The sequence below is a fragment of the Onychomys torridus genome, chromosome 10 (assembly GCF_903995425.1).
Source record: "Onychomys torridus chromosome 10, mOncTor1.1, whole genome shotgun sequence".
Lineage (NCBI taxonomy): Eukaryota > Metazoa > Chordata > Mammalia > Rodentia > Cricetidae > Onychomys > Onychomys torridus.
This window is the reverse complement of record NC_050452.1, coordinates 78,993,011-79,013,944: the sequence shown is the minus strand read 5'-3', so window position 1 is coordinate 79,013,944 and position 20,934 is coordinate 78,993,011. Positions and strand designations below refer to the sequence as shown.

Sequence of the window (20,934 nt, the reverse complement as noted above, 5' to 3'; positions counted from 1 at the left end):
CCCCACCCCACCCCCACATCCCCGTGACAAAGGCCACAGTAAGACGACTTGGGATATCCAGCATGGTGACACACACCTCTAATCCCAGCACTCAGGAGGCAGAAGCAGGCAGATTTCTGTGAGTTCGAGGCCAGTCTGGTCTGTATTGTTCTACATAATGAGCTCCAGGCCATTGAGGGCTATACAGTGAGACCTGTTCCCTCTGCCTCAACATAGACTGGGAATAGACAAAAGTCAATATAAAAATCAATAGGCAGTGCCACTTCTAACTTACATACTGTGGAGATGATAGGAGCAACGTTGTAAAGAAGGTAAAAATGACTCGTTTGCAGGGAAGGACTCCCATCAACTGACCTTCCTCTCACTTCTGCAGAAGGGTTAACTATTTGACGAGAGAGCCGGGCAAATCGGCTGGATACATAACATTTAGAAAATCACTATTTTTCCTGTATATCAACAATAACAATTACAAGATGTAATAGAAAAGAAGAATCCATTTACCGTGTACAGGATGTATGATACGGAAGACCAACTTCGCTGAAAGAGAAGAGAATCAAGTAAGGGGTAGTAAAAGGCTGCTCAGGCTGGACAGCACTTCACAGGGGCATCTCCCGCCTGGGGCCCAGGGAGGGCTGCTGCAAAGTCACAGCACGCGCTTCTCAGAATGCAGATTCCTGGGCCTCGCCCCAACTTAATGTAATGAGAAGGGAGGGAAGGGATGTTTTCCAGAAGTGTGTCTTAGGCCAGGTGTTTCAGCACACCCCTATAATCACTGCAGTGGGGTGGCTGAGGCAAAAACAGACAGACAGACAGACAAACAAACAAAGTCAGCCTGGGCTACACAGCAATGCTTTCTTTGTTCACACAAAACTAGAAGAAAAACAAACAAAGAAAAAGCTCAAACCCTGAAACAAGGAGGGGCACGTCTTGACACGTAACACACCTACTGTGCGATGCTAGCACACCCGGGAATCAAGCAAGCACAACTTTCCTCACTCAGCTTTCACAAAAGGCCCTTAAAGAGAGCTGCCCTCACATGAGTTAAATATAAAGTGTATCATAAACTTCAGCAATAAAAATAATGTTGTCCTGCACAGAATCCAACAAATCATCAGAGCAGAAACCATAGCCCTCAGACAACTCCTCTGTTCCACTACAGAAGTAAAATGCTTTATGTCGACTACAGCATCACCAGGAAAGCACCGCTCCTCCACCCGACCAATTGGGAGAGTTTGCTTGGAATGGTCTGAAGCCACGGGGCACTGAAGCAATTTCGGTGTGTGGTGGGGAGGTCACAAGTTCCTCTCAGAGGGAGGGTGCAGGCCAGAATAAGCGGGGGCCACACAACCTCAAGTGGGGAGACCTGTCCCACAGGTGAAAAGGCCGATATCTGCAAGGGTTTGGGGCGCAACCTAAGGAAACGCAGGTGCTGATGTGGACCTGGCTTGTGTCTCAAATGGGCCACTTGTAGCAAGTGCTAGAATGAGGAGCAATGGGTATTTTATATACTTAAAATTTTCTGAAACGAAGAAGACCCACAAGCCTACAGTAAAGTTTGAAAGAAGGGTTCTCGGGACGGCTGCTGCTGACATCTTGTACTGGCTAACTCCTGGGTCTGGGAGGACTGCCCCGCACATTGTAAGGGCTTTAGCTGAATCCCCACCTCTACCTGGTGGATGCTCATCGTATACCCACCAAGCTGTAGCAAGAGATACTTACTGAGACTGCCAAATGTCCCTGGGGCAGAGGAGGCAAAAATCACCTGTCACTGAGAAGAACTGTTTTAAAGGAATCAAGGAAGAATACAGCAATCATTCAATACATGTGCTGGGAAAACAAAATTTCAAATGGGGAAGATGACTATTCACTTAGATTCTGGTGTACCACACAAATAAACGTTTCCCTTGGAATAAGGTGATTGTCAAGTTGATGGGATTTATGACCACCCTGGGGTGTCTGTGAGGGATTTTCTAGGTTAGGTTAACTGGGATGAGAAGACCTATCTGTAAGTGGGCAACATGACAGCATACGATGGTGTCCTAGGCTAAGTTAAAGGAAGAAAGGGGCTGCACATGAGCACTCACCTCCCCCAGCTTTCTGACTGTGAAGGCAATGCTGTCCCAGCCCCTGCCATCGGTCTGCCCTCCATGACGGACTGTATATGTGAACTGAAGTCAAACAAACCCTTTATCCCTTAATCTGCTTCTTGACGGGTTTTTTATCACAGCGAAGGGAAAAGCAGCGAATGTGACAGATTGATATAAAACTTGGAGCTGCAATACAGCCAGGAAACCTGGGGACACACTTAGCTAAGTGCTGGCCAGAGAAGCATTTCCTTTTTTCCATCTTTTTCAGATTGGCTTTATTTTTGTGTGCATGGGTGTTTTGCCTGTGGGGAGGTATGTGCATTATGTGCACACAGTGCTCGTGGAGGTCTGTGGAGATCAAGAGAGTAGTGAAGCCTTGGGAACTGGAGTTTCAGGTAGTCGTCAGCCACTGTGGGTTCTGGGAACCCAACCTGGGTCCTGTGCAAAAGCAGCCAGTGCTCTTAACCGCTGAGCCATCTCTCCAGCCCCAAGAAAGTATTTTCTTAAATTTAGAATATAGGCAGAAATCACAAATGAATAATTTTGACCACAGACTAAATTTTTTTTGGAGAAACCAAAAGGTAGGTGATAACCTGTGAGGATCTTGTAAATGGCGTGAGGAAGGGTGATGTCTTTATATGCAATGACAGTGTGACGAGACTACAGTGACCGAACCGGTGGGCAGAAAGGACGCAAAGAAAGAGTTACTGGAAAAGAAACAAATGTTGAGCTGTAGACAGGAATTTCTGCAGAACTCACCAAAGTTTTCATTTTTTCTCTGTCCAAGAGAAATAGATTCCTAATGTAAAGGTAATCTATACCCTGGTGACACAATGTCAGGCTTCTGGACAGCCCCTGGAATACAAGTGGCTAATGGGATCAAGAGGCCGAAGGAACCTGTTCTCCAACACAAATTTAGAGCAGGGCTGAATCTGGCCACCACCAAAAAGACACGTCCAGGTCTTAATCCCCATTTCCTGTGAACGTGACTATTTGAAGCAGGACCTTTGTAGAGGCAGGTGTTGACAATCTTGAGATGTCAGCATGGATTCATGGTGTGGCTGGTGTCCTTGTGGAGCGAGGGGAGGACACAGGCACAGAGAACAGCCACGGGCAGCGGTGACGGCACCACGGGCAGCAGTGACGGCGCCATGGGCAGACAGCAGTGACAGCGCCACGGGCAGACAGCAGTGACAGTGCCATGGGCAGCGGTGGCAGCGCCACGGGCAGTGGTGATGGTGTGTCACAAGCCAGGGAGACCAGATGCTGGCAGAGGCAAGAGAAACTATTCCCTGGAATCTTTAGAGGGAACATGAGCCTTTGAAGGAACAGCAACTTAATTTTGGATTTCTGACTTCCAAGACTGTGAGAAAATAAGGCCCTGCTGTTTTAAGCCACCACATTGGTGGCAATGCTCTTAGACCTCTGGAAACTAACACACTAAGGAAATAACAAGAGGTAGGAACAAAGGTTTATATGTACATGTACTGAAACCTGCATGCGTTATAGCAATAAACAATCAGGAAAAAGTTGAAGCAATTAAAAAAATACAGGGATTAAGTGGTTGACAAGGTGGCTCAGTGGGTGAAGGTGTTTTCTTTACCAAGTCTGAGGGCCTGAGTTCGATCCCCAGGACCCACCTAGTGGAAGGTGATAGGTGACTTCTGCAAATTGTCCGTGCATCCCCCCCCACACAATAAATAAGTAAAAACATAGTATTTGTGTTTTAAAACTGGAAGGATTAAGTTATAATGAACCCATAGTATATAATGCAACTATTAAAATGTGTCTTAAAGAACAAACCATCTAAAGATTCTTATAGCATATAGACAGAAAATTCAGTATGTGTGCAATGTAATCCCCAAAGGTAACTGCATATAATATGTTTACCACTCTTATGAACAACATGGGGAAAAATTACAAATTGGAAACAACACATGAAGTCAACAAAACACTAGAATATGCATGTCTTTTGTCCTACATATTCAGGAAGCTAAGGCGGGGGGGGGGGGGGGGTCTGAGCTCAGAAGTCACAGGCCAGTCTGACAACATAACCAGATTTAGATTAAAAAACACCCTCATAACCTAAAAGAGTTTATCATGAGAAATACATAGTTATTATTTGCTGTGGATATCACTCTATATGCTGTGAATGTGTTGCTCTGATTGGTTAATAAATACAGTGCTGATTGGCCAGAAGCCAGGCAGGAAGTAGAGGCAGGACAAAGAGAGAGGAGAATTCTGGGAACAGGAGGGCTGAGTCAGGAGTCGCCAGACAGACACAGAGGAAGCAAGATGTGAAGGCAAAACTGAGAAAAGGTACCAAGCCACATTAAACATAAATAAGAATTATGGGTTAGTTTAAATGTAAGAGCTAGTCAGTGGTAGACCTGAGCTAATGGCCAAACATTTTTAACTAATATAAGCCTCTGTGTGTTTACTTGGGTCTGAGTGGCTGTGAGCCGGGTGGGACCAGGAAAACTTTCAGCTACAATTATCAACATAAAGCATTCATGAGCCAAAGGTGAGCTCCATGGATGCTGAATGAATTTAATGAAACAGTGCTCACCCCTTAGAAAATATCTAGAGAAGCTATAGTCAGAAGGGTTCTATGATCTCCCTATCCCCACTCTATCATTAATACCCCCAGTATTATTCTTTGGAATGAGAAGAGAGCTTTCCCCATAAACAAAACTAGAGTAAACTAATGCTATTGTATTTATTAACATCATCTAGCAAGAGATAGAAATAAAGACATATGGACATGGGGTTGTTAGCAAAAACAGAAAGTCCAGAGAACAGACTAAAATCTTACAGAAGTTAATGAGCATTCATATAGAGGGTTAGATAGAGCACAGAAATTCAGTCCTCTCAGAATCATACAGCAGAAATGGAAATGTACAAATGTATAAAAGCATCAGCCCGCCCCCCAAATGTAGGGCCTATCTGCAGTAAGAAACAGACATGAGAAGACCCCACAGGACACTTCAAAGACTCAGGAGTCAATGCTGGAACTGACATGATTTCTGTCGTTCACCTGGAGTGCCTGTTTTAAGACACACCTACAGGAAATTTACAACTAAGCCACTTTCGAAATTGTCTTAAACCTACCTAATAATCTTAATCTTGAAAGCTAGTTCTATATGGAGATTCACAACTAAGCCCATCAGTGCCCCCACTGTTACTTTAATTAGCATTTCATCACTAAGGAAGCTTTCCCCTCTCACACTCTTGTTACCATGACTGTGTTTATTCCTTATTCCTCTTCAGCTCAGCTTGTGTCCTCTAGGGAAAGGCAAACCTCTACACAGCCTTATGATCATTTACAGAAAGCACCAGTGATGCCTTCTAATTTACACATCACACTGAATACATATTTTATACTTGTTTACTATGTGTGCATGTGTACATGCCAGCATGTGTGTGTGTGTGTATGTGTGTATGTGTGTGTGTGTGTATGTGTGTGTGTGTGTGCGTGCGTGCGTGCGTGCGTGCATGCGTGTGTGTGTGTGTGTGTGTGTGTGTGTGTGTGTGTGTGTGTATGCCAGGGTGTACATATGGAAGTCAGAGGACACTTTTGGGAGTTGGTTCTCTCAGATCATCACGCTTAGTGGCCACTTTCCAAGTCCAGTAAGCTATATTTATTATTTATTTTATGTATATGAGTGCTATATCTGCATGCCAGAAGAGGGCATCCCATTATAGATGGTTATGAGCTACAGTGTGGGTGCTGGGATTGAATGCAAGACTTCTGGAAGAACAGCCAGTGCTCTTAACCATTGAACCATCTCTCTAGCCTAGTAAACTATATTTTTATGTTGACATAAAGATATTTTTATGTTAACATAAAGTTGTTTTCTTGTGTGCTATTTTTAACTGCCAAGTTAAAAACGATACATATTTACTTTTTCTTGATGTTTTAATATGTGTATACACTGAGGAGAAGCTAAATGAACCTAATTAACATATGCAACACTCAATACTACTGTTTCTGGTGAAAACACTTAAAAATCCACTCTTATAGAAAATTTCAAATATCTGTTATTTTGTTATTAAGTCATCCTGCTGAACAATAAACACCTTGGATTTAGTCTTCCAAGATAGGAGACAGGGTGCCTTGAATTCCAGATGTCTGACTTTTAGGAGATTTATATCCATCACGGGACATGCCAATTCATTTATTTTTGAGTAGATTAATGAACCTATCTCAACTATTTACATGTGTACGCAGTCACGTGATTTACCCAGCTCACTGCATAGCATACACTAAGAGCATAATAAGTGTGAGTAGCAAACTTGTAACTCTTTCTCTGTACAGAGTTCACCTGAGCAGTTAACTAAATCCTCATTGGCGTCAATCACATATTACCATGAGCTCACACTGGCCTCACGGCTATCTGCTGAGCTGTGTTTTCTTAGAGGGTGTGTCCTTCTCCCATACATCAGCACGGTTCCTAATATAAGCAACTCCTGACTTCAGTTACCCCCATGAAAGGGGAGGAGAGAGGAGAAAGGAGAACGGTGAAGCACATTCAGTGATACATGCCCAGTGTACAGTAGCACCAAAACTGTATTTCATTACATATTAAAGTTAATAAACTCTTATTTGAGAGGAGGTGTTAAAATTGTACAGGAAGGTGAAAGGCACAAATCAGACTAAATTGGTGAAGAGCCTGCAATAAACCACAGATCACCGTCTACACTCGCCGAATTCCCACTAAACACTCAAATGCAGTGTTCTGGCTCTTACCCCCTAGGACAGCTGTGGTAGTTTGAATGTAGTTGGCTCCCATAAGCTCATAGGGAGTGGCACTATTAGGTGTGGCTTTGTTAAAGTAGGTGTGGCCTTGCTGGAGGAAGTGTGTCACCGTTGGGGCAGACTTTGAGGTCTCCTTTGCTCAAGCTTTGCTCAGTGTGACACTGAGACCTCTTCCTGTTGCCTGGGGGATCAAGATGTAGCTCCTTCTCCACTCTCAGCTCCTTCTCCAGCACCATGTCTGCCTGCATGCCTCCATGTCCCACCATGATGATAATAGACTAAACCTCTGAAACTGTAAGTGAGCCACCTCAATGAAATGTTTCCCTTTATAAGAGTTGCTGTGGTCATGGTGTCTCTTTACAGCAATCGAAACCCTAACTAAGACATCAGCTATGGGTTGATAGTGAAGAAATGTGTGTAAACTAGAATGGGTAAAGTCTCATGGATTTAAAAGTACAGATATCTAGACATGTTTCCCTTAACAGTAACAGCTTTTGCCCTATACTGCTATTTTAAAAATCCATTTTGATAGGTTATCTGTGTGTGTGTGTGTGTGTGTGTGTGTGTGTGTGTGTGTGTGTACATACTAACATACTCACATATACTAACAAGCATTGCTTTCCTTCAAAGTTGAAATCATTTCACTTGAAATGTGGTATCTTCACACAATGCAGCATGTCTCAGTTTTAAAGAGGAGGAATTTCTCTTGTATGCGGCAGTGTGAGTAAACCTTAGGAAATTATGCTAAGTGAAGCACAGCATCTATGAACAGGCTAGTCAAGTGAGATGTGCATACCTTACAATCCCAGTGCTAGGGAGGCTGAGGCAGGAGGACCTTGAGTTCCAAGCCACAAGGAGCTCCACTCACTTGTTTTCAACAAAAGTCACTAGCCTGACTCTACTTTGATAAAGTACCTAAGGTTGTTGAGTCGTACTAGATTGTAAAAGAACTCACTTGGCAAAGCTCTTTGAACCTTTTTTTCAGTTATCTTTGTGATTAATTGTTCACTCAAGATATGCACATTTCTACCAGTGTTTCAACAACAATAGAGTATTCCACTGTGGGGATCTACCTGATTTATTTAACATCAGAAAAAAAATGGATGAATGGGATCTACAAGGTGTGACCAATGGAAAGGCATCCACAGAGAATGGGAGAGGTACAAGGCCACACACGAGACAAAACGTTAGGAGTGAAGAGGCCCTGGCTCTGGAGCAGACTGGAGAAGAGGGTGTCTCAGAGTTTCTTTCTGTAAGAAAACATCAAGACCAAAAGCAGCTTGGAGAAGAAGGGTTTATTTCATTTTACAGCTTTCAGGTCACTTTCATCACTGAAGGGCATTAGGGCAGGAACTCAAGACAGGGACCTGGAGGCAGGAGCTGAAGCCAAATCATAGTGAAATGCTAACTAGCTTGCTCCTCAAGGCTTGCTCAGACTTGCTTTCTTATACACTTTGGGACCACTTGCTTAGGGGTGGCACTTCCCACAGTAGGCTGGGTTCTCCCACATCAATCATTAATCAAGAAAATGCTCTACAGACTTTCCTGCAGGCCAATCTCATGAAGGGATTTTTTTCTTTTTTTTCTTTTTTTTTTTTAAATTCATTTATTTTTGTTTTATTGGGGGTTTGCCCATATGTCTGTATTCCAGTATCGTCTGTAAGTCTGTGTGATGGTGTTGTATCCTGGAGTTACAGACTGTTGTGAACTGCCATGTGGGTGTTGGGAATTGAACCCGGGTCCTCTGGAAGAGTCGTCAGTGCTCTTCACTGCTGAGCCATCATCTCTTTAGACCCTATGGAGGGATTTTTCTCAACTGAGAGTCCCTCTTCCCTACTGGCTCTAGCTTATGTCAGGTTGACAAGGGATCAACGGTGTTGGTTAGTTTTATACCAATTTTCTAATAGCCCACATTTCCTCATTATTATGCTGACCCTATTCTGTTGCCTCCTCCCTGCACTGAGCACTTGCCTATCTCAAACATAAGGACACTACAGAAACGTGTTCTGAAGGTACACATGGAAAGCACTGGACATGAGTCAGAAGAGGACCCATGGTTCCTTCTTTGAAGCTAATCTGTAATACACAAATGGGCACTTTGACACTAGGGGGTAAGTGAGCCCTTGTTGCTATGACAACCTGATGGGACAATGGCCCAGACTCTAACACCAAATATTTGTCAGAGTCTTCCTGATTAAGATAAGAGAGGCTCCTTGAGCCTTTGCGCACTCATTTCTGGACATTGGCCCATAGAAACCCTCTGTGATGCCCTGAGGGAACACTCTGGTACACAGACTGCCTTGCCTACCTCTGAAACCACCTAACCAGCCAAACCTGATGGGATCACATGAGGTTTTTGTTTTTTAAAGGGTGGTGTCTATAAACAGCTCTCCCCACTCCACCTGGAGATTCTGATTTAACTGTTCAAGAGTGCAACTTGATTATTAACTCCTCAGATGATTTTACCGTGCAACCAGGCTAGGAACCTCTGCCCCTGGGTTGCCTGCCCAGCCTCGGGAGGGTGGCGCTGTCCAAGGTAGCAGGTCATTAAGAACTTTACCAGCCCAGCACATGCCCAGGTTTGTTATGGACAAGGGTCTCTCTGGACCACTCAGTGGAAATATGCTGCACCTTAGACAGCACAAGGCGGCAGGTTACATGCTAATGAAATCTAAAACCACATATGGCAAAATTTAAGTTAATCAAAGTTAAAAACATATCCCACAACAGGCCCAACAGTAGACATCATTAGCTTTGGAGACCAAATATTCACTGACCCAGTTACTCAACTCTTTGATGGTATAGAAGCAGTCCAGACAATGTGGGACAGATGCATGGTTACATCTAGTAAAACTTTACAGTAGTGTGCTGGCCTCTGCCAATAGATAGTCAAAAGCCCCAAGATAAAACTAAATTGCATAATATAACTTCTAAACACAGAAAGACAATGATTTAATTGGAAGGAGAGGGAAACATGCAAGCAGAGGCTGAGGCTGAAGTGAGTCTTTTTTTTTTTTCTTTTTTGAGCTGAGGATCGAACCCAGGGCCTTATGCTTGCTAGGCAGAGCTAAATCCCCAACCCAGAAGTGAGTCTTAAGGTATAGACTGGGAATCATGTCAAAACAGCCTGGACTAACAGAATGTTAAGAACTCCTGTAAAACAGTCATGGTCTGAGAGGATAAAGAAGCCTCCTCCTTCTGTGGTGATTGTATTTGTGCCAAGACTCCAAGAAATAAATCATGTGACTTCCAAAGGCTTTGTCTAGCTTTTAGACACTCTATAGGAAAACCATCACCAGTTAGAACAACTCTCTTTAATTTTCCATGTTGAAGAAATGAGTTAAAAATCTGCATTATTAATAAGATGGAAGTAACAGGGAGAAAAGGAGTCATCTTGAGAAGCTGGGGTGATGACTCCATCAGCACAGTGCTACCATGCAAGCTGAGGACTTGAGTTCAGATCCTCTGCACCCATGTACACTTGTAATGCCAGGGCTTGGAGAGCCGAGATGGAGGGATACCTGCAGTCTGCTGTCTAGCTGGACTAATCTAAAGGTGAGTTACTCTGTCTCAAAAACCAAAATGAAGGAGACATCTGACTGTAGCGGGTAGCTGTTCTAGCTATGATCTTGAAGCACTGCCCCTAATGAGGTAGTAGGTAACTATAATACCTGCCTATGACCTTGAAGTACATGCCCCTGGGGTGTGGCCGCTCAGGACCCTTAAGACCTGGGATGCAAATACAAGGCCCTCTCTTTGCTCTCTCTTGGTTTGGATGCTGAGATCTCGGACCAGGCAGATCAGCATGGAACACAGCTTGGCTTTCCCAGACTCTAGGATAAATTTCCTGTGAGTTAATCCCTAATAAATTTCTTTGCTCATTAAATAGACTCTGTGGATTTCTCGAATTACCTGACATTGACCTCTGGGCTCCACATATACACATATACACATATACACAATCATACATCCCATGCCTTCCCACAAACAGCTATTCTGAGCCAGGGACCATGCTACAAGCATCATTATAGCTAGAAGTCATATATCTGAACTCTGTTTATGGCTTTGCAAGCAGACATGACTTGGGTAAGTGGCCTGATCTTAAAAGACCACAGCTTGTCCCTCTCTGATCACAACTGGGTCTGTCCTGCAATTCAGTTAACAGAGAAATTATCTCTTTAGTTCTACAAACATAATATACAATCAAAAATACGTTATGAAATGGCAACCCACTCCTCTCCATGTAAATCAATTTTTTATGCCACATATAAGCTGAAATTAAAAGGGAAAAATACCAATCAAAATGTCATAGGGAAGATAATTGTCTTTTTAAAGACCACTCGAATTAACTGCTAAAGTTACAAGGATATAAATATGGTCCTTGTAGACATTGTGCTGTCATTGACAAGAATGGTAAAAATTTCAAAATGTTAGCCTTTTGAAGTGGAGGGCATGTGGGAACATAGTGTCATAAAAAAAGAAAAACTGTTACCCCTAACTTAACATCCCACTACTGACTGGTGTATCTTCATGTTTCTGTATAAATCACTAGGCCTTGGTGAAACTGGGGTTAGAAGTTTTAAGATATACTTCTGTTAGGAACTCTAAGAGAGCTACATCACAGTAGTCTCCTTTTAATAAACAAATGCTTCTAAGTTCACTTAAAACTAATGCTTGTATTGCTTTACAATGAGATCACCATTTATTTATTCCATGTGTGTAAGTGTTTTGCCTACATGTAGACCATGTGTGGGCCTGGTGTGTAGACAGAGGTCAAAAAAGGATGCCATAACCTACACCGGAGTCACAGATGGTTGTGAGCCGCCATGGGAATGCTGGGAGTCAAACCCAGGTCTTCTGCAAGAACAAGCACCTTAAACACCATCAAGTCATCTCTCTACCCCCCAGCATCACCATCTCTTAACTATTCTATTCACTTATGAATGACAATTTGAAAGACTCTTACTGACTAGTACGGCTTTCCGGGGTGTAAGACTCATTTTAGCTATGGAAATCCAATTTTAACATATGTCCTAAAACCTCCAATTAATGTCACTTAAGACATTTCCTTGTCAGCTAAATCATCACAAATGTGAAAAACAGAATAAATCTAATCAAAATGTTTAATCTTGTCACATGCCTTAATTTCAGCCTATGGGAAGGGGATCTGGGATTCTGGGTCATCTTCTGGTATTAATATATAAAGAGATCAAGGGAAATGGAGGAGTGAATCTGAGGGAGAAGGGGGGGTGTGTGGAACTGGGTGGAGTGGATGGAGGGGAACTGCAATCTCCATGTAACGTATGAGAGAAGAAATTATATATACATACATGTGTATATGTGTATGTATCTCAAAGCAAGCCTGGGCCACATGGGACTGTATCTGAAAAACACACAAAATGTTTCTTTTAAAAAACAGTATTTAATCAGGGGCTGGGGAGACGGCTCACTCTCCCACCCACACACACATTTGATGAGAAGTAGGCTGTGTTCCTAAGCTCTGTTTGGAGACACTTGCGTTTATAGTCAGTTGATTCTCATGATCATTCATTATGAATGCTTCAGAGTGAGATAATGCCATTTCAACTACAGGCTAATTTCCTCACTGCCATTGTTAAGCACAATTACTTCCTAGGCAGTGTCTACATGACTTTCAGTGTTTTTTTCAAAGACGGTCCGCCAAGCCTCTTTCTGTTCCGAAGGCAGAGTCTATGTCACCGTCCAGAGGGGCAGACGATTCTGGAGCCTTGAACAAAGTGGATATTTTACAGATTTTTAGTGTGTTACACACACCTCTGGACTTCTAACAGAAGGAAACTAAGCTGCGGCCTCTCCTATTCTACCTGGCGTGGTCTCTGGGTAAGCAGTCCCTCGTGTTTAGCCTGGTCTTTAAGGAAAACTGGAATCTGCTTCTAGATTACAGTGGAGAGAAAGGATTTCCAGACTCAATTTTAAGACCCCCTAAGACACTGATTTTCTTTCTTTCTTTATTGCGGTGCTGAGGGTCAAACCCAGGGTCTCTCCAGCACTAGGTAAGCCTTCACGGTTGGGTTAACCTCTCAGGTGTTTTTCCATTTGCTGTGTGAGGAATATGCGAAGTGATATCCACAGGTAAGTGATTTTGAAAAGAAAATGTAGGTGATTGTACACAGTGGGGGACTTAAGAAGGTCCCGCTTTCTCAGTGAGCTTGTCATTTGCTTGCTGCAAACCACAATGTAGAAGTGAGGGCATACAGACAGGAAGAACACACTTCTGGAGATGTAATTTGAAGTCGGTCTCCAGGATGCTCAGATTTTGTAGGCACCAGGATGCCTTCAGAGACGACTAGCTGGCAGGTCTCTTCATTCTAGAACTGTGGTGACTCCCCTCTTACCATCAGGCTCAGTGTCCTGCAGAAAATTACCACTGTTGGCTTATATTTACACAAGTGCAATGGTGCACAGTGTCCAGTGTCACAGGTCTGCAGATGTCCCGTCTGTGTAAGTGACACAATCACCTATGGGGCGTATGGTGATTGGATTTGTGGCCTGTCTCTAGACTGATGGTCTTCACTACCAAATGCGATGTAGGTATTGTGGGAAACAGAACTCCCTTCATTCAAGGAAAACCAGGATAACTCACATGGGGCACTCAGCAGGGAGTACTATTTAAGCACCAGTTATTGCTAGCGACCACGTGTGTCTTCTCAAAGGAGGTCTCAAGATGAATTTCACAAGCAGGACTTTGCATCTGAACCAGTACACACACACACACACTATAATAATTGCAAACAATGACCATACATAAATGATATTGCATAGATGATCTGGGCTTGCAGTGAAGATTTAAACCCAGAGGTCCCATTTCTCCAGTGCTCAGACCATCTCTGCCCACTTCCTTGTGGCCTGGTCATCATTGTACATGGAGGAAACAAAACGTTTCATAGAGGACAATACACAGACACTTTTCTGATTCTGTTTCGGAAGGAAAATGCTGACCCTCATTTACAAATTGATGTTAAGACCCAAGCCAAGCAGTCTGAGAAATGCTGTGGTATATGAAAACGTTAACAATGTTATTTTTTTAAAGCTAAATAGACGTGTTACTTTATTTCAGAGGCCTTGGCATGGTATTGGAATTATATGAAGCATTTATTAAATTTATTTAAGCATCCCCATCACTTTGTGGGATAGTCAATTGAATACTGCCCTTCTCTTAACACCTTAAAATACCTTAGGGTTATTTTAACATGACTCTAATATATCACAACATACTCAACAATTTCTAAGTAACTGACTGAAGGGCAGTCCCTGCCAGAGACTGCAAAACCCCAAAACTCTCATTTCTCCCTTGTAGAGAGGATCTTAGGTCTCTGGCCTGGGTGAAGGTCACTCATTCAAGAAATGTGAGAGGCAATGTCTTGTGAAACCATCTAATTAAAAGCGTGCTTTCTCCAACATCAAAATAACGGTTTTAATCAAAGCAAGTTAGTTAAAAATGGAAGCCATCCAGCAGAAGCTGAATCAAATCCCACTCTACTAAAACTGATAGTAGGTGGTATTTTAAGTGGATCTGGTAAACCCCACAGGGAGAAATGTCTAGATTGAGGCTCCCGAGAAAGAAACCAGACGTGGGGGGCTCTAAAGCAAAGACTTCAGCTGTTCCTGAGCAAGCCCTCTGTCGCTTTTCTCAGGGTTGACTGTGTGAGAGGAAAGAACAGCCAGGCAGTTACATCCCTTTCTCCAAATCTCTCCTCCTTGGCTTTAAAACTAACCAAGTGCGGAAACCAACTCTGAGAATGAATGAGCCACAATGTGAAGAGGACCAAATAATGTCCTCTGTGAACACCCCCAAGTGCTCCTCTGTGAACACCCCCCAAGTGCTCCTCCGTGAACAGCCCCCCAAACACGGTGCCAGCACACAGGAGCGATGCTTATTTTGGGGGACTGTCAGAGACAGAAATTTAAAAAGCCAACTGTTTTTAGAGTAGAAACGAACTCTAGCACAAATGCAAGTGCCTTTTCAGAAAACAGGATTCCTGAGTTCAATCTTAATTCCCAGGAGTATAATGCAAATTTCTACTGCTTCCTAATTAAGGGATAATTGCCATCAAATGTATCTCTATCAGAAATGAGTGGTGGGAATTCAGAGTTGCACTACCTCATATGGTAGCCACTATCCCTATGTGGCAATTTAAATTAATTAAAGTTAAATAAAATTTAAAATCTGTTCTGCAATTGTGCTGGCGACATTTCAACAGCCGCACGTGACTCGTGGTTATGAGACAGACATAGAATATTCCCATCCATGTAGAAAGTTATGCTGGGTAGTACTGATCTAGACAAGGCTATATATAGATGTTATAAAGGAAACTATTCATTTCTTACTCGGTAAGAGAGCTCCAAACCTTGTCTGACCTGTTAGAGCTGGCATGACCCAGAACAGCAAGGGGCTGAATCTGACAGCGAACACCAAAAATTCCTCATCATCTCCTAGCATTCCAATTGTCCGTGTTGAGTATTTCCACTTTGGGCTGGGGAGGTGGCTCAGCCTATAATGTGCTTGGCATGCAAGCATCAGGACCTGAGTGTGGGTGTTGGGTACCTATGACCCAAGCCTTTGAGAGGAAGAGAAGCAGGTAGACCTCTGGAGCTCATCGGCCCAGACAGCCTTTCAATTAAGGAGTTTCAAGTTTGGTGAAGAGACTCTATCTCAAAAAATAGAGGTGGAGAGAGATTAAGGAAAGACATGCAATGTTGACCTTAGGCCTCCACACACACATGCATGAACACACATGTGCACACCACACTCACCCAATGCCCACACACTATAATAACAATAGTCATCTGGGCCTGGCAAGATCCTCATTACTACCGAGTCCTGAGTCCAATGCTACAGGTTCTTTCCAGGAAGAGGAAGACTGCCTGGCAATGTATTATCTTCTAAGTATTGTTTTGAGTAACTGGCCACTGAAATGATCCTCAAGGGCCAGATCACAGTGACACAAATGACTAAGACCTCAGTGGCCAGCTACCCTTCCCTCTCTCGGGGCTCCAGATTGCCTGCCCATCTGGCCACTGGACCACAGAGGTACTGGCCACAAGGAAAACCAAGAAAAAGGGCCTTTGCTCTAGACAGTCACAAAGCAGCAAAGTGAACACGACAATCCTGCAAGGTGACAACTTTGAGCAAGACAGTGGCAGGCTGTAGCAAAGGCTACCAGAAAGCATTATCATGTTCATGGAAAACGATGATCCTGCAAGGCAAACTACCTCCCTCACAACGCATTTCACAAGAAGCACATGGATTAAGCAATTGCTATAGAGATATTATAATGCAAATTTAAATAAGCCAAACAAATCTCATTCGGCTAACTGCAGATTATAAGCGTGCATTTTTCAAACAGTTTCTGTTTGCTCAATGTCAATTTACCATGTCCAGTTTGTGGGTTACCAACTTGGGAAGCTTGCAAAACATTTAAGCAATTTATATGTCAAGGACAAACCATTAAGATCCCCATGCTTATGCCATGAAGATTAACTCCACATTTCTAGTTTATTAAGAGACGATAGCTGTTAGGTGTGGTGGTGCAGGCCTTTAATCCCAATAATTGGGATTTCGAGGATTTCTGTGAGTTCGAGGCCAGTCTACATAGTAAGTTTCAGGACAGCAAGGGCTACATAATAGAGACCTTATCTCAGGGGGGTGGAGAAGAAGGGAGGGAGGCAGACAGACACACACAGACAAACGCACACAAGGGGGAGGGGAAGGAAGGGAACAGCTATAGTTAATGTTGGAAGCAAGGTCCTTTCCAGACACGTGTAAGAAAAAGTTAGGTATCTGGTGCATTAAAGTTGAGATCATAAAATTATGCACTCTGCATTTATTACATGTATGCGCCTAGCGGCTTACCCTCAACATGGGAAACTTTAAGCGGGCCAACTTATTAACTGCTACCACGGACTTTATACGTTCACATTTGCCTACCCTTTTTATTAACTGCAGCCCAGAATGGAGTTAGAGTCCTGCATTATTAAAATCTGTCTTCGATTCAAGCAGAGAATCCAAGAAGCAGAAACTAATATTGCCCTTTAGGCTGGGTTACTGTAATAGATCTAAGAACTGCTTTATTCTGCCCTGCTTTAAAAAAATATATACATCAGCGTATTTCTGTTTCTTAACAGGACCACGCATGTAGGAGGTCAGCGTGGGATCGCCCCGGGGGATCTCCTGGCTTCCATTCCACCTGGGCTGTGTTCACCCGCTGGCAATCACAACCCTGCCCCAGCCCTGAAAGACCTGGTCAGAATAACGGCAACCAAAAGCCCAGCAAAGTGCTTAGGGTCTAATAAAGTGCCATGGAGGTAGGGGGGCACGGATGAATAGGGGGGCGAAGGAACATGAATTCCAACTGGTAAACCCCTCATTCTCCCCTTGATTCATTTCAGGAGGGGAAAACCACTCAGCGAAGGCTCTCTCCACAACCCCAGGCTGACGACTTTTCCCCATGACCATGACCACGGATAACCAGAGCGCCTAGTGCGCGGCGACCGGCACCCCTGCCCACGCTCAGTCCGAAACCCCTGATTCTTCCCAGGAACGCGCGCCCAGCGGGGCACCGCAAGTTAGCGCCCGGGGTGGGGTGGGGTGGGGGACCGGCTCGGCTCTGCCGCTTCTCCCGGGGTCCCCACCCGGGAGCGGCCGCGGCGGTGGGACACCTGTCACCGGGGCCGGGCGGGGGCCGCAGGCGGCACTGCGGCGGCGGCGGGGAGCGGGACGGGCGAGCCGCGGAGCCGCCCCGGGCTCGGGAGCACGCGCTCGGGGGGCTGGGGAGGCACTGCCAGCGCCCCGGTGGGGTCCCCGCGGGGACCCGGAGCCGGGCGAGCCGGGCCGAGGGGCCGAGGGGCGGAGGAGGGCGCCGCGCCTACCTGCTCCGGGCGGCGGCGGCTCCGGGCCGTGACCTGCGGCGGCGGCAGCGGCGGCGGCGGCAGTCGCGGTGGGGAGGGCGCTTCCTTCAGGAAGGGGTGGGATCTGCCCGCCCGCCCCCTCCCGCCGCAGCGCGGCCCGTCCCCGACTTACTCCGGGGTCCCCGCTGCGGGGCCTCGGGTGGACGGCGGAGCCCCGCGGTCCCGGCTTGGACCTCCCCCAGTCCCCGGGTCCCTCCTAGTCACCCGGGACTGCGGCCGGGGGCGGACGGTCCAGCCGCTTCCTTGCAAAGCCAAGGGGGACGCGTTTGCTTGGCGCTCCTCACCCAACAAAAGGCAGGACGGAATCCGGGATCCTCCGCCTGCTGGTTATTTATTCCCGACCTGTGGTAACCTTCTTGCTGGCTCCCTTCTGTCCACACACCTAGGGCTTTGCACAGAGCAGCTACAATTCATTTTCAGGCCCGCTTCTAGCCCTGTGTCGTTCGCCGCCACCCGCTGCCCTCCCGTGGTTTTCTTTCATCTTATGGAACAGACACAGGACCAACTTCTGACCCTGACAATGAACCCAGGACTTCAAGGCCGCTCTCCTACAGCGGACTCCCTCAATTCCCCTGTGTCCTGGCCGAGTGGTCATAAATATTGTAGTCGTCAGCATTTTTGTAGCATCCCCTCCCAGACCCCAACTTCCCGCTGTCGCTGACCCCTAAGCACCGTAGCCCAGTGCCATTTTAATCTTAAATTCGTGGCTAACTTATTTTACTAGCCTGTGCTATGTATGGTAGGGCCCCCTAGATGAACCTACCACACCCGTCTGTTTAAAACCATTGCCCCTCAAAGCACAAGCTGGTAAGATCTCCTCCATTCAACCTGTTCAAAGTCTCCACCACTGCCTTGTAATTACCCACACATGCGTTGATTTCTGGCTACTGTTTGGTTCTGACTACTGGTAGATTTTTGGAGGACTTGCACATGACTTTCTGTTTACCATACATTAAGGAACGGGGCTATTATTTAGTCAATTAAGGCAGCAAACCAGAAGTTAATTCTGGTATAGAGTCCCCTGAAAGCTTATGCTGAACGGTGTGGAAGTTTTCCTGAAGAGAGTTAACTGTGATTCTTCATACTCTCCAAGTGAACCTATGAGTCCAATGAAGTTAAGAATGGCTTAGGCCATAGACCCCAGTTCTGAAGATTATACCCCTACTCCCTGCCCCCTTGTTTGTTCGAGAAGCCTATGATGGCCAGGCTGGCATGTTGATACCAGAGGACCTTCTGTGGGAGGCTATTAAGACTGTATTTTGATCATGAGTTTATTGGGTATACATGGAAAAAATCATTGATCCATGCTGCTGCTAGGGGTCATGAACATGCTTTCACGGGAGAGTGTTGGGGTTTGGGATGGGAGAAGTTATTAAAATGCTGATGAATACATTTTTATGACCAAGCCATAAAGGAAAAGAGCAAGCTGGCCCTGGAGAGCTTTAGAATCCTCGAGGTTCTCTCCCACCTCAGTCTCCCATGTTACCTCATCTGCTTCTGCTCCTCTTCTAGGTTGACTGGAAGAGCACTCTAGCTAGACTTGTTCCTATCTCATTCTTTTAAAAATTATTTTTAATTATGTGTATATTAGAGTGCCTCTGTTTGGGTATGTGCACATGAGTGCAGGAGCCTTTGGAGCCCAGAGGCTTCCAGCAAACCCCCAGGAACTGGAGTTAGAGATGGTTATGAAACACCTGATAGGGTGCTGGTGACTGAACTTGGGTTTCTTCTAGAGCAGTTAATACTCTTAACTACTGAGCCTTCTCTCTAGCTCCTTAATTTATTCTTGTGTGTGTGTGTGTGTGTGTGTGTGTGTGTGTGTGTGCATGTGCTGGGTGATGGTGCCAGAGACTGAGTCTAGGGCCCAGCACTTGCTAGGCAGACATTCTACCATGGAGCTATGTTCACAACCTCCTAATGATTTTAGATCTTCTAGATACATCTAAAGAATTGCTGGTTCCTCTTAACTTGTATATCAGAATCACCTATGAAACTTAAAAAGCAGCACAAAGCCTTGAGTTAGAGCCTGGTTGGGGTGAGGGCTAAGTCAGTGTGTGTGTGTGTGTGTGTGTGTGTGTGTGTGTGTGTGTGTGTGTGTGTGTGTGTACGGTGTTTGAGACAAAGTCTCATGCAGCCTTGACTAGGCTAGAACTCACTGTATTATGTAGTAAGGCTGGCCTTGAACTCTTTCCTCCACTGCCAGAGTGGGAGGATTATGACCAGCTTTGTTTTTGTCTTTTGAGGAGGGTTCTGTCATGGTTAATGTTGCTTGTCAACCCCAAAGAATCTAGAATCACCTATGGGACCAACCTCTGGGCATGCTTGTGAGACATTTCCGAGATTTGGTTAGCCTCCAGGTATATCTCTAGGAATTTTCTAGATTAAGTTGATTGAATGTAGGTGGCTCCATTCCATGGGCTGGAGTCCTGAACGGAATAAAAAGGAGACGGGTGAGCTAGACCCCATCATTCCTCTCCCTGTTTCCTGACTGCAGACGCAATGCACCTGTCTACCTCAAGTTTCTGCTGTCACAACAGGCTCTACCCTGGAACTCTAAAAAGTTGACCTTCTCTTCCTTAAGTGGCTTTGTCCAGTATTTTGTTGGTAACAAGGCGAAAAGTAACTAACAGGCCTGTTGTGTGGCTTTTCCTGGGAGAAGTGAGCAAACATTTCACCACCGATAGGCTGAAGAAGGATTCTCAGTTGGAGTTGGTAAAACAGTATGTTTATTGGGCTTGCTGACAGAGCATGGGTAAGGAGTTACTTAAAGGGGTAAGAATGACTCAAAGATGGTGGCATCTCATAAATAAATAAATAAATAAATAAATAAATAAATAAATAAATAAATAAATACAGCCCATCCCAGCGTGGCCAGCACAGACACTGCATTCTGACAGCCGTAGGAGACCCCAGGCTGTGGTGGGAACCAGTGGCCGAAGTGGAACATGAAAACCCCTGGATATAGCCCAACTTCCTCACCTTACCTCCCCATATCCACGAAACTTCCCTAAGGGGGGAGGGGACTGAGATGAGGCTTAATTGAGACCCCTTCTCAGTTGGCTGGGCTTCCCTCTGATTGGTTTTTACTTTTCACCTGTTTTTCATACATATGCTAGCCAGCCAGGGCCTTCCTAAACCTGC

General features: G+C 45.0%; 1 protein-coding gene across 3 annotated transcripts in view; it reads right to left on the bottom strand.

Annotated features, from left to right (window-relative positions):
* Tmem150c (transmembrane protein 150C) overlaps positions 1–18,290 on the bottom strand; it is an 85,148-nt gene extending 66,858 nt beyond the window's left edge. The window contains exon 1 of one of the 3 annotated variants that reach the window (XM_036201328.1): positions 18,078–18,290. The gene's annotated coding sequence lies outside the window, so the exon portion shown is untranslated. Of the gene's footprint in view, positions 1–17,754; positions 17,990–18,077 lie in introns of those variants that run through there. The other 2 variants (XM_036201327.1, XM_036201329.1) reach the window with 2 other exon arrangements.
* Between the last annotated feature and the right edge of the window lie 2,644 nt (positions 18,291–20,934).